Source organism: Onychomys torridus, chromosome 4 (assembly GCF_903995425.1).
Source record: "Onychomys torridus chromosome 4, mOncTor1.1, whole genome shotgun sequence".
Classification (NCBI taxonomy): Eukaryota; Metazoa; Chordata; class Mammalia; order Rodentia; family Cricetidae; genus Onychomys; species Onychomys torridus.
In genome coordinates, this window is record NC_050446.1 from 105,918,897 (window position 1) to 105,929,985 (window position 11,089).

The window sequence follows — 11,089 nt, forward strand, 5'->3', positions numbered from 1 at the left end:
AGAACTCCCGTCCCTCCACAGTGTAATCCCGCCACACGCTTCCTCATCCGAGTGAGTGGTACTGCCATCCTTTGGCTTCAGAACACCCAGGTCACTATCTACGCCACATCATCTGAATTGCTATAGATGAGTCTCGTCAACTCTCCTTACACATTTGGAATCTAATCGTTTCAAACGCCCCAAGGTTCCTGCATATCTGCTTTGAAAGGCTGCAACAGCCTGCTAGATGGTGTTCCTCCATAACCCCCTCCTTCAGCCCATTGGCCACGCAGCCAGGATGGCCAGTCCAGCCTCCCTGGTTTCCGGTGGCCACTCTCACACTGGAGAACCAAGGTGCTGCTTGCAAGGACCCTCTGAGATGTCCCAAGATCCACTTGCTACCTCCTCCCCCCCTCAGTCCTGGTTGCTCTCTCTGGAACTCCCGTCCCACCTTGCTGCGTGAAGATTTCCACTCAGACACTTTCTGGGGACACGCCCCAGAGCTTCCCTTTCCCGTGGTTCCTACTCCGTTATCTTCCTTGGCCAGTCTTCACAGCTTTTATTCCCCCGTTTGTTATTTGGTGTCTGTTTATTTATGCAGTTCCTGCCCATCTTCCCACCCTGTGGAAGCGCCAGGTTCACTGCTGTGTACCCAGTGCATCTAAAATAGTGCCTGATGTAAGAGCAGCTGAACACAAAACGTTCACAGAGTTGGGAAGGGAAGGAGGACGCCATGCAAAAATGATGTCAACCCTGGAGACCCACTCTCCAGTGCTGGTGGACTCTGGGGCCTGCCTGGTCAGCTTTCTCCCCTTAGATTTCAGAGACTCCCCTCGTTCCCACAACTCTGTTCTCTTTACTGTCTCATAGGCCCGTCTGCCTCATGGACCAATAAAAGCTGACTAGAAGTCACTTCCTCACCCAGACTGCGAGCTCTGCAGTCTCCTGGGGGAATTCCCCTGCCTCTGCTCTGGTAACCCTCCACCCCTGTACCCCAGCCTCTAACTTTGCAGGGACTTTGTCTGACTTTCCAGTCATCTGTGTCCCTGCTTTCCTCTCCACAGGCAAGCTTCACATACCATTGTCTACACCGGTGCTTCCCCCATCCTGCTGCACTCACACCAGCAGCTGGTGGTAGGGATCTTCCAGTTGCAAAGAGACACAAGGCAGACTGGCTCCCTTTCTCACAAGGCAGGTCCAGAGGGGCTAAAGCCTGTTCTCTGGAAGAAAGGCCAAGCCATGGACCAAGCCGTGACCTCTGGCACCACCTTCTGGCCATATGGGAACACAGCGCTTGCTGCATTGAGAGGGATTCTCTGAGCCTTTCTGAATTCAAAAGAATGACTCAAACAAGTCATCATCAGGGGACCGCCCTTTAATTAATAATGAACAAATAATAATATTGTAATTGTATCTCTTCCTACATTGCCATTGACTTTTCATTAACAATAAAAAGAGGCACCGTTGGTCCCTAATACGAGGGATTTTCTTTTTGTTTATTTGTTCAATCATTCATTTGTTGTTGTTGTTGTTTGAGTAGATGTTTAGTTATTTCATTTATTATGCCAGATTCTGAGCTGAGAAAGTTTAATTACGCTTCAAGAAATTCATTTACAACTGAGCAGTGGTGATGTACTCCTTTAATCCCAGCACTTGGGAGGCAGAGGCAGGCACGTCTCTGGGTTTGAGGCCAGCCTGGTCTACAGAGCAGGTTCCAGGACAGCCAGCAAAACCCTGTCTCAAGGGAAGCTGAATGTCAGAGTTATGCACACAATACTGATATGCGTTGATGCATATGATGCAAGGGTGAGGAATGAGTGTTAGGTATAAATATATTTATTGTGTCCCATTAAATCTGGCTACATCATGGGGACACAATAAGGTTTCATTAAAAAGAATAAACTTATTTACTGGAATGTAGTTGTGTATAAGTTATTTTTCTGTTGCTGTGACAAGCATCACGACAAAGGTGGCTTACAGAACAAAGGGTTCAGCTTGACTGACTGCAGAGGGATGGGTCCATCGCCATCTTGGTGGGGAGGGATGGCAGCAGGCAGGCATGATGCTGGAGCAGGAAGCTGAAGGCTCACATCCTCAATCAGAAGCAAGAAGTGGAGAGGGAATTAGAGTCTCTCAAAGTTGCCTCCAGTGACATGCTTCCTCCAAGGCCCAACCTCCAGAATCGCCCCAGACAGCGCCACCGGCTGGGGACCGAGTGTTCAGACACCTGAGCCTGTAGGGGGCGTTATCATTCAAACTGTTGCGGGAATCTTTCTGGAGTAAGCACTATGGCAGCAGTGAGTGGGAAGAGAGGAGATGGTGTTGGTGGACCCAGCCCAGGATAGCGCCTCAAAGCCTTCGACATAGGGTCGGGTTTGTATTCTCATTTTATACTCTAAGACCACAAGGTGGCGCTGTGAAGCAAGCAAGATTTTATGGACCTATAGGAAGCAGTTGGAAGGTTGTTAAGGACAATTGTTTCAGTTATTCCTCCAAGTCATTCTGTTTTAGGTTGCAAGTGAAGTCATGCTTGGCAAATAGGCAGTACAAAAAGTGCTTTAAGTAAATCACTAGATAAGTCCATGTCTAATACCTGTTTTTTTTCTACCTTATTCTACTTTAAAACCACTACAAATTACACTACAATACACAGATCATGAGTGCTGTGCTTTAAAAAATTTGAAGCTCATTGTGTTACATTAAGAAACAAAAGTGGTCTTTGTGTCTCTCCCAGTCATTAACCTTACCAAGGATGTGTCCATCAGCTTTCCGCAACTGTGAGAAGATGTCTGAGTTGATTGGCTCATAAAGAGGAAAGGTTTATGTTGGGTCCCAGTCTAGGATGTTTCTACCCAGGGCCCTGCGGACATGGACATGTTGCTTTGGGGCCTGTGGTGAAGCATTATGGAAGGAAGTATCTGGAAAAGAGGGAGGGAGGGAGGAGGGAAGGAAAGAGGAAGTGAGCGGGGAGACCTTGCACTTTGGGGGAACATTTTATATCCTAATCAGACCAAAGGGCTGCCACTCTCAAGACACCTGACATCTTAGTTTTAAACTTGCTCATTTCTTTAAAAAAATCCATTAAAATTTTTTTGTTTTATTTTATGTGTATGGGTCTTTTCCCTGCATGTCTGTGCACTGTGTGCATGCCTGGTGCCCACAGAGACCAGGAAAGGAAGTTACAGACGGCTGTGAGCTACATGTGGGTGCTAGAAACTGAACCTCTGAGAGCAGCCAGTGCTCCTAACCACTGTGCTTCTCTTCAGCCCCAGATTTGCTCATTTATGTATTAATGTAAACACACTGTCTTAATTTCTTTTCCCGTTGCTGTGATAAAATGCACTGACAAAAGCAATTTGAGGGAAAAAGTGTTGGTCCCCCTCATGATTAAGTGGGTCTTCCCACATCAGTTAACATAAGAAGATAATCCCCCACACGCATGCTCAGCAGCCCACCTCCCAGGTGACTTAGATTCATCAAAGTGGTGAGACTTAGACCCTTAGGACTCCACCCCTGGTTAGCTCCACGCCAAAGCAGTCTTTTTTGTTTGTTTTGTTTTTTGTTTTTTTTTTTCCTGGTTTTCCAAGACAGAATTTCTCTGTGTATATTGGCTGTGCTAGAACTCACCCTGTAGACCAGGCTAGCCTCAAACTCAGAGATCTGTCTGCCTCTGCCTCCAAGTGCTGATGATAAAGGTGTGCATCACCACACTGGGCTCAAAAACATCAATTTCAAGCTACAACCTTCTACCTCTTGTCTCAAGGAGTTCATAACCATCTTATATTATGAAATGCGTTTAGTCCAACTTTAAAGTTCCCATAGTCACTAACAGTTCTGACACTGTAAGGTCCAAAATCTCTTACTTGTCAGCTCCTGTAAAATATAAACCAGTTTATTTCCAACATAAAATGGTGAGGAGTAAACATTCCTACCTCTGCCGTGAGGGCTAGCTTCCAGCAGTACAGGGCTCAAAGGGAATCCATAGAGCCAGTGTACTAAGACTTATTTTTATCTAAGGGGGTAGGGGAAAAGACACACTCTTGATGGTTTCCTTCTGTATTCTCTTTTATTTTTTCTTTGTTTTTCCTCTACAGCTTATATATTCCAACAAAATCTTTCAGGCAATATAAAAATTATAATGTGGTTACATTTTGTTTTTCAAGTGAATGGTTATAATGAATACAGGTAAAAACAAGTTTTTCATCTTCCCTACATGATTAAAACACAGTCATGCCAAGCACCCACACACATTCACATCTAAGGAACTTGTTATAGATAACAGAGTGGGCAAGCAGGGCATTTTCTCGGCCACTTCTTTTGCTGGGAGGCTGCATGTTGTGGTTACAAAGAAAGGATGTGTGTGGAGGTCAGAGGACAGCTTTGTGAAGTTGATTTTCTTCTACTATGTAGGTTCTGGAGATTGACCTTAGGTCATTAGGTTTGCTTTTACCTGCCAAGCCATCTTGCCAGCCCCTGATTTGGTTCTGACTGTGATGTAATCAACAGGGCTTGTAAAGGTTTGCGTAGCCTGAGACTTCAAGCTTTGACGAACTCAGCAGACAGATTGTTTGCAGATCTAGCTCCATTCCATGCCAAAGCTCTCCTTGGTGCATGTCCTATGGTCCTGGCATCTGAAAAATACTGGACTCTCTACCAGGGATTCATCTTCACAATTTCACACAGTGGCCTTCAGGGCCTCTCTTTAGGGACTCTGACCCTGCCACACACTGGCTGCTTTCAGCTACTCTCCATGACCCCCTCAACCTTGCAACTCTCTCACATCTTCAAAACCAGCACCACATGGATGAGTCCACCAAGCTCTGTGGCTAGCACAGGGTGGATCTGGGACCCCTAGGACCACAGCTACGTCAAGCTATGTCAACTGTGTGTGCCAACCCCGCCCTAGGCAGAGCTTTAAAGGAGCTCTGTCAACTGAGGCTTTCTTTCTTTAAGTGAATTTAGATCTTTATAAGATGAAGCCACACCCCCAAGAAATGGGGTTTTGCCCTCTGGACGCCTTGTTGTTTTAGTGCAGTATAGGGGCCTTCTTGTTAAGGCACCAATCTTAATGGATAGAGCCGCCTTGTTGACTGTGTTCTCTTGACCAAAGCCCACTCACACCTTTCCCCCACAAACTAATCAATCCATTATCTTTAAATTCAACTTTACTCAGGTTCCTAGGACAAAGACAAAAAGAAGCCAATTCTTGGCCAAAATATCACACCAATGGCCCTATCCCAGCTCCAGCGGAGTCCCTGTTCACCCCTGCACTCTCATAAATCCGGCCTAGGTTGCCACCTTTCCTCTCGGCATTCTTGCTTCCCAGCCCCCACCAGAGCGGCCATTAAGCCCTGCCTCCTGCATTCAATGGCTTTTCTAACCAAAGGTGCCACACTCTTCTACAGCCCTGCCACAAAACAGCTGCAAAGGCTAAAGAACCAGCCGGGCTTTTCAGTGACACCCCAGTTCTTTCTAACGCCTTCCCACCTAGTTTCTTTTCCTGTTTCTGTAATAAAATACACAGACAAAAGCTACTGAAGGGGAAAAGGATTTATTCTGGCTCGTAGTTCGGGGACACAGTCCATCTCAGAAAGGAAATCAAGGCATCAGAAACTTGAGGTGAGCGATGGGTTAATGCATGCATGCATGCCAGCGTTCAGCTCTGGTTCTCATTACACAGCCCAGGACCCACCCACAATTAAGATGGGGTCTTCCCACATCAATAATGGAGTCAAGTTGGGCCCCCACAAACATGCTCTGAGGCCCATCTCCCAGGTGATTCGAGATTTTGTCAAGGTGACAGCATAAACTTGAGCTTATAATCATATCTTTGTGATTTGTCCGTGTGGTTCTGCGCAGCAAGCATTTATATGTTCTCACTGCAGATCACAGTCTGTTGTGTGATTTATAGATGCACTCTGGTGATGAACAAGACATTAGACTTGTTTCAAGTGACTGTGAGCATTCTAGTATATGTCTTCTCATGAATACAAACGTATTTCTATCGAGTATGTATCTAGGGGAAGAACTGATGGGTAACAGGGTATGAATAGGTTTGGCTGTGGAAGTTCAAAGTGTAGTGGCTCCAGGCTCCTGAATTTATACCTCTGCATCTTTTTTGTAGAGAAAACTTGACAGCTCCCTCCTCCCCACCCCCTTTTCCTCCTCTCACTTTCAATTATTGCTTGTATTTTATGAGTGTTACTTAGAACATCTTGTAAATTCTTCTCTTTGTTTTCTGCCCATTTCCTGGTCCTTAGAACCATAGCCAGAAAGCCAGATATCTCAGGTCCTTCTCCAACCTGAATCTTAACAATTTCTTTTTCAAACTCCTAACTCACTATGTAGAGCAGGCTGGCCTCACAGAGGTCTTGCCTGCCTCTGCTTCCTTAGTGCTGGAACTGAAGCTGTGAGCCACCGTGGCCAGCTTAAGAATCATTGCTTTTGCCGGGCGGTGGTGGCGCACGCCTTTAATCCCAGCACTCAGGAGGCAGAGCCAGGCAGATCTCTGTGAGTTTGAGGCCAGCCTGGGCTACAGACTGAGTTCCAGGAAAGGCACAAAGCTACACAGAGAAACCAAAAACAAAACAAGAAGAAGAAGAAGAAGAAGAAGAAGAAGAAGAAGAAGAAGAAGAAGAAGAAGAAGAAGAAGAAGAATTGCCTTTTAAGATTGTTTTCTTTTGTTATGCTTACACAAAACAATAGCTTTCATTTTAAAGGGAACAAGAGATAGTTTGTTCTGGAGCCATTTTGAGTGACATGGCTGGATTGCCCACAAATTCCATGCTCCAAAGTGGAAGCAGTTTCATGAACTTTTTATAGTTTTACAGAACAAGGAAAGTAATAAATTAAGGCAAATTTAAAATACATTGGTGGGTACATCAGAGAGGCAGGTACAGCAAGATGGGGGGAGCTTTTCTATAGTCCCCAAGATGCTATCTGATGACATTCTTAGCTTTTGGGTTGGTGCAAGCTAGTAATCTGCTTAAGTTAATAGCTTCTAAGAGGAGTTTTATCTATTAGTCACAGGACATTAGTTCAGACACTGAGGTGGGCAGAGAATGGCTGTTCCAGAGGGCTAGAATTAGCCCAAGAAGGTGACTAGCCTTTTGGAACTACAACATTCCATTATCTCCCTAGTACTGAAATTCTAATCAGCTGATTGGTCTCTGCAGATACAGCTTCTTTTCAGGGGTTTTTGTTCACAATCAGCATACATTAATTGTACAAAATAGTGAGTTTCATTGTGACACATTCATGCATGTGTGTGACTTAGTTGTACTCACCCCCCGAGTTACCCTCCTCACTCATCCCCTGCACTGTTTCTATATTTTCTGTAAACAATGCTTTGTTTCTCGTTAGCTCTTGAAGTACAGCATGCGGAGTGCAGGGCAGTTCTCTGGTTGATCTTGGACTGACCCAGATGTTGCCTCTTTCTAACCAATGGTCCTCAAAATGTCAAATGTGCTGGCAGCACAAGGCCCTGAGATCTGGAGGGTCTTGGAACTACCCAGGCTCTGCTCCAGTACCCTTGGAATCAGGGTATCCTCCAGTGCTTTGGTCGTGCAAGTCATGTCCAAGGTTAAAATGCTGCTCTCTGGAGTCCCCATTGAGCTGTAAGTGGAACATCCACAAACAAGATTACGTCTGCCCTGAGCCATTTCCAGGGCCTTGGGGGAAGAGCTGGCAATGGACCCTAGGCTTCTGCTGTCCCTCGGTGCCTGTCTGTAAGTAGGAAACCCACTTTGTATATTCTTTTGGCTTAGGATATTCTATCTCACTGGACTCCAATTAGGAACCGGCACCAGTATACATGTTTTATAGAATTACTCAAAATACAAATATGTGATGGATAAACTATCGGAGTGCACAGTGTTGTACAACCGTTCAGGAAGAGACATAAAACATTCCCATTATGACTCTCCAAGTTCCACTCTGTTGCTATCTGTCACTGTGATGAAACTCTGACAAAAGGCAACTTAGTGGGGTGGGGGTGGGGTAGGGTCATATGACTTACACATTCAGGTCGCAGTCCCTCAGTAAAGGAAGTCAGGGCAGGAACCCGAAGCAGAGATCATGGAGGAACGCTGCTTTCTGGCTCTTTCACTGGCTCACTCACAGGCTTATGCTTATACAACCAAGGACAACCTATACTGCCCACGGTGCATCCATTATATCCATCAGTTAATTCAATTTTGTCAAGACAGTCCTCTACAGACATCTCCATGGATCAATCTGTTAGACAAGTCTTCAACTGAGACTCCCGCCATCCCACCCCAGGTGATTTTAAGCAATGTCAAGTTGACAGTTAATTCTAACTAGACAACTGCCAAAGCCCATTTCATGAACTTCCATAACAGAACCCCAGGAGCTGGGTTGTTTATAAAGAATAGGAGTGTGTTTTGGTGCACAGCCTTGAGAGGCTGAGAAGACAGATGAGGTGCCAGGATCTGTTTAGACTCTGGTGCCACCTCCTGTCATTTCAACTCATGGTAAAAATTAGAAGGGGAGGCAGGTGTGTGAGAGAAGAGGCTCATGAGATGTGGGCTTGTTTTATAACAACCACTTATCATGAGAGCTGGACTCACACAAGAAATGATCCATTCATGAGGGCCATTCCCCTGGCCCACTAGGTTCTACCTCTGATGTACAGGACTATTGGTGAGGCAAGCTGCTCTCCTCAAGTATCCTGCTCTTCCTTCCAACTAGTTGTAGGAAATTTTACCCTAGTCACACATAGCCTTGTGGCCCGGGATAGGGGAGCTCTCAGGAAGGGGTAAAGAAAGTAGATGGAGGAGGAGGGGACTTTGTTTATGAAACTACAGGAAGTCATCATCCATGTTGGATGCAGACCTTCCAGGGTGGCTGTTTCAGGTCAACCATGCACCAGACCATAACCCTCCATCCATTGCTCCTGTAACTCCAATGAACTCATTGGTTCCCTAGAGTGAACTTTGGTTTGTCTTGGGGACTTTAGAAGCGGGACATTGTTTACATCTTCCCAGGGAGGGTGTTTTAACAACAACATCCCAGTACCTCAGGTTTTGAGGACACAAGGCTCTAGCTCATGCGTGTTATTGGTAAACACTCACTAGACTTCTCAAACACAAGTGCCTCTGTCTTTCCCAAAGGACTGGACCCTAATGCTTTTAGCTTGAAGTTTCTCTGGTCTTGCCTAACCCTAGGGTCCAGAAAAATCTCTCCCATCCATAGTCCCACAGCCGCTTATAAAATAATCACTCAGAGGCTTAATATTAATTACAAACTGTATGGCCTATGGCTTAAGCTCCTTGCTAGCTAACTCTTATAACTTAACTCAACCCATTTCTATTAATCTATGTATCTACACATGTTCCAATGGCTTTACCTGTGTCCCATTACATATTGCTCCTTGAATGGTGGGCTCACATCTCCCCGGACTCTGCCCTTCTCTCTGTATCTCTGCTTGGATTTCCTGCCTGCCTCTAAGCTGCCTTGTCATAGGCCAAAGCTGCTTTATTAGCCAATGGGAGTAACACATATATTCACAGCATACAGAAAGACATCCTAAAAAAAACATGCTATTGTTTTTTTATTTGTTTGCTGGCCTTAAAATGTCCATTTTTGGAGCAACAACAGAATATATATATTGAACTTTGCTTCTCTCATTAAGGATAAGTAAATTATGAGAAGATTAGAGTCAGCCATATTGTGTGTGACTGTATTTAAAAAGACTATTTTATGTGTGTGGGTGTTTTGCCTGCACATATGTCTGTACGTCAAGCCTGGTACTTGCAGAGGCCAGGGCAGTGTCAGATTCCCTGGAACTGGAAGTTACAGATGTTTGTGAGCTGTCATATAAGTTCTGGGGATAGAAGCTCAGTCCTTTGAAAGAGTAGCCAGTGCTCTTAAGCACCGAGTCATCTTTCATCCAGCTTCAGTTCACATATTTTTGCATGTACTTGTTTTCTTTAGGTGGTATTGATGTAGAAGAAACTCAAAGTGATGGAATTGGTGTTATAAAGGATTTACTAATAGATTTGTTTAGGAGACATTAAGTCATACAAGTGGAATTTAGCTAAAGAAGCTCTGCCTCCAAAATACCTGAAAGATAAGTAGTTATATGCTAGCCAGGTGTTTTAATTAGGGTTTCTATTGCTGGGAAGAGACACCATGATCACAGCAACTCTTATAAAGGAAAACATTTAAATGATTCACTTACAATTCAGAGGTTCAGTCTATTATCATCATGGTGGGACATGGCAGCATGTAGGCAGACATGGTGCTGGAAAAGGAGCTGAGGGTTCTTACATTTTGACCCCCAGACAACAGGAAGTAGTCTGAAGCAATAGGTGTGGCTTGAGCATATATGAGACCTCAAAGTCCACCCCACAGTGACACATTTCCTCCAACAAGGCTATACCTACTCCAACAAAGCCACACTTCCTAATAGTGCCACTCCCTATGATCTTATGGGGGCCAATTACATTCAAACTACCCCATTCCACTCCCTGGTCCCTATAAGCTTGTAACTATATCATAATGCAAAACGCAATAGTCAGACTTCAAAAGTCTTCATAGTCTGTCACAGTCTTAGCAAGGTTTTAAAGTCCAAAGTTCAAAGTCTCTTCTGAGATTCATGAAATCTCTTAACTGTAATCCTCTATAAAATCAAGATCACATACTTCCAACACATAATGTCACAGGATATACATGACCATTCCAAAATGTAAGGAAGGGAGCATACTGGACCAAAGCAAGACCAAAAACCAGGTGGGCAAACTCCAAACTTTGCACCTCCATGTCTGATGTCAAAGAGCTCTTCAGATCTCCAGCTCCTTTCAGTTCTGTTGACTGCAACATACTTATTTCTCTTGGGCTGATTCCACTCCCTGTTAGCAGCTCTCCTCCTCAGGTATTCCATGGCTCTGGCATCTCCAAATCAATACAGGCTTCACCTTCACAGCATCATGCAATGACCTCTCCAGGCCTCCATTCAGGAACATCCCTGATGCATGCCTGGCCTCAGCAGCTTTCATTAGTAGTGGAGGCAAATTCTATAGCCCCTTTCTTCTATCTTTAACTTCAGAACTATGTGGCCAAAGCTGCCAAATTCTGCTGGTTACTGGGG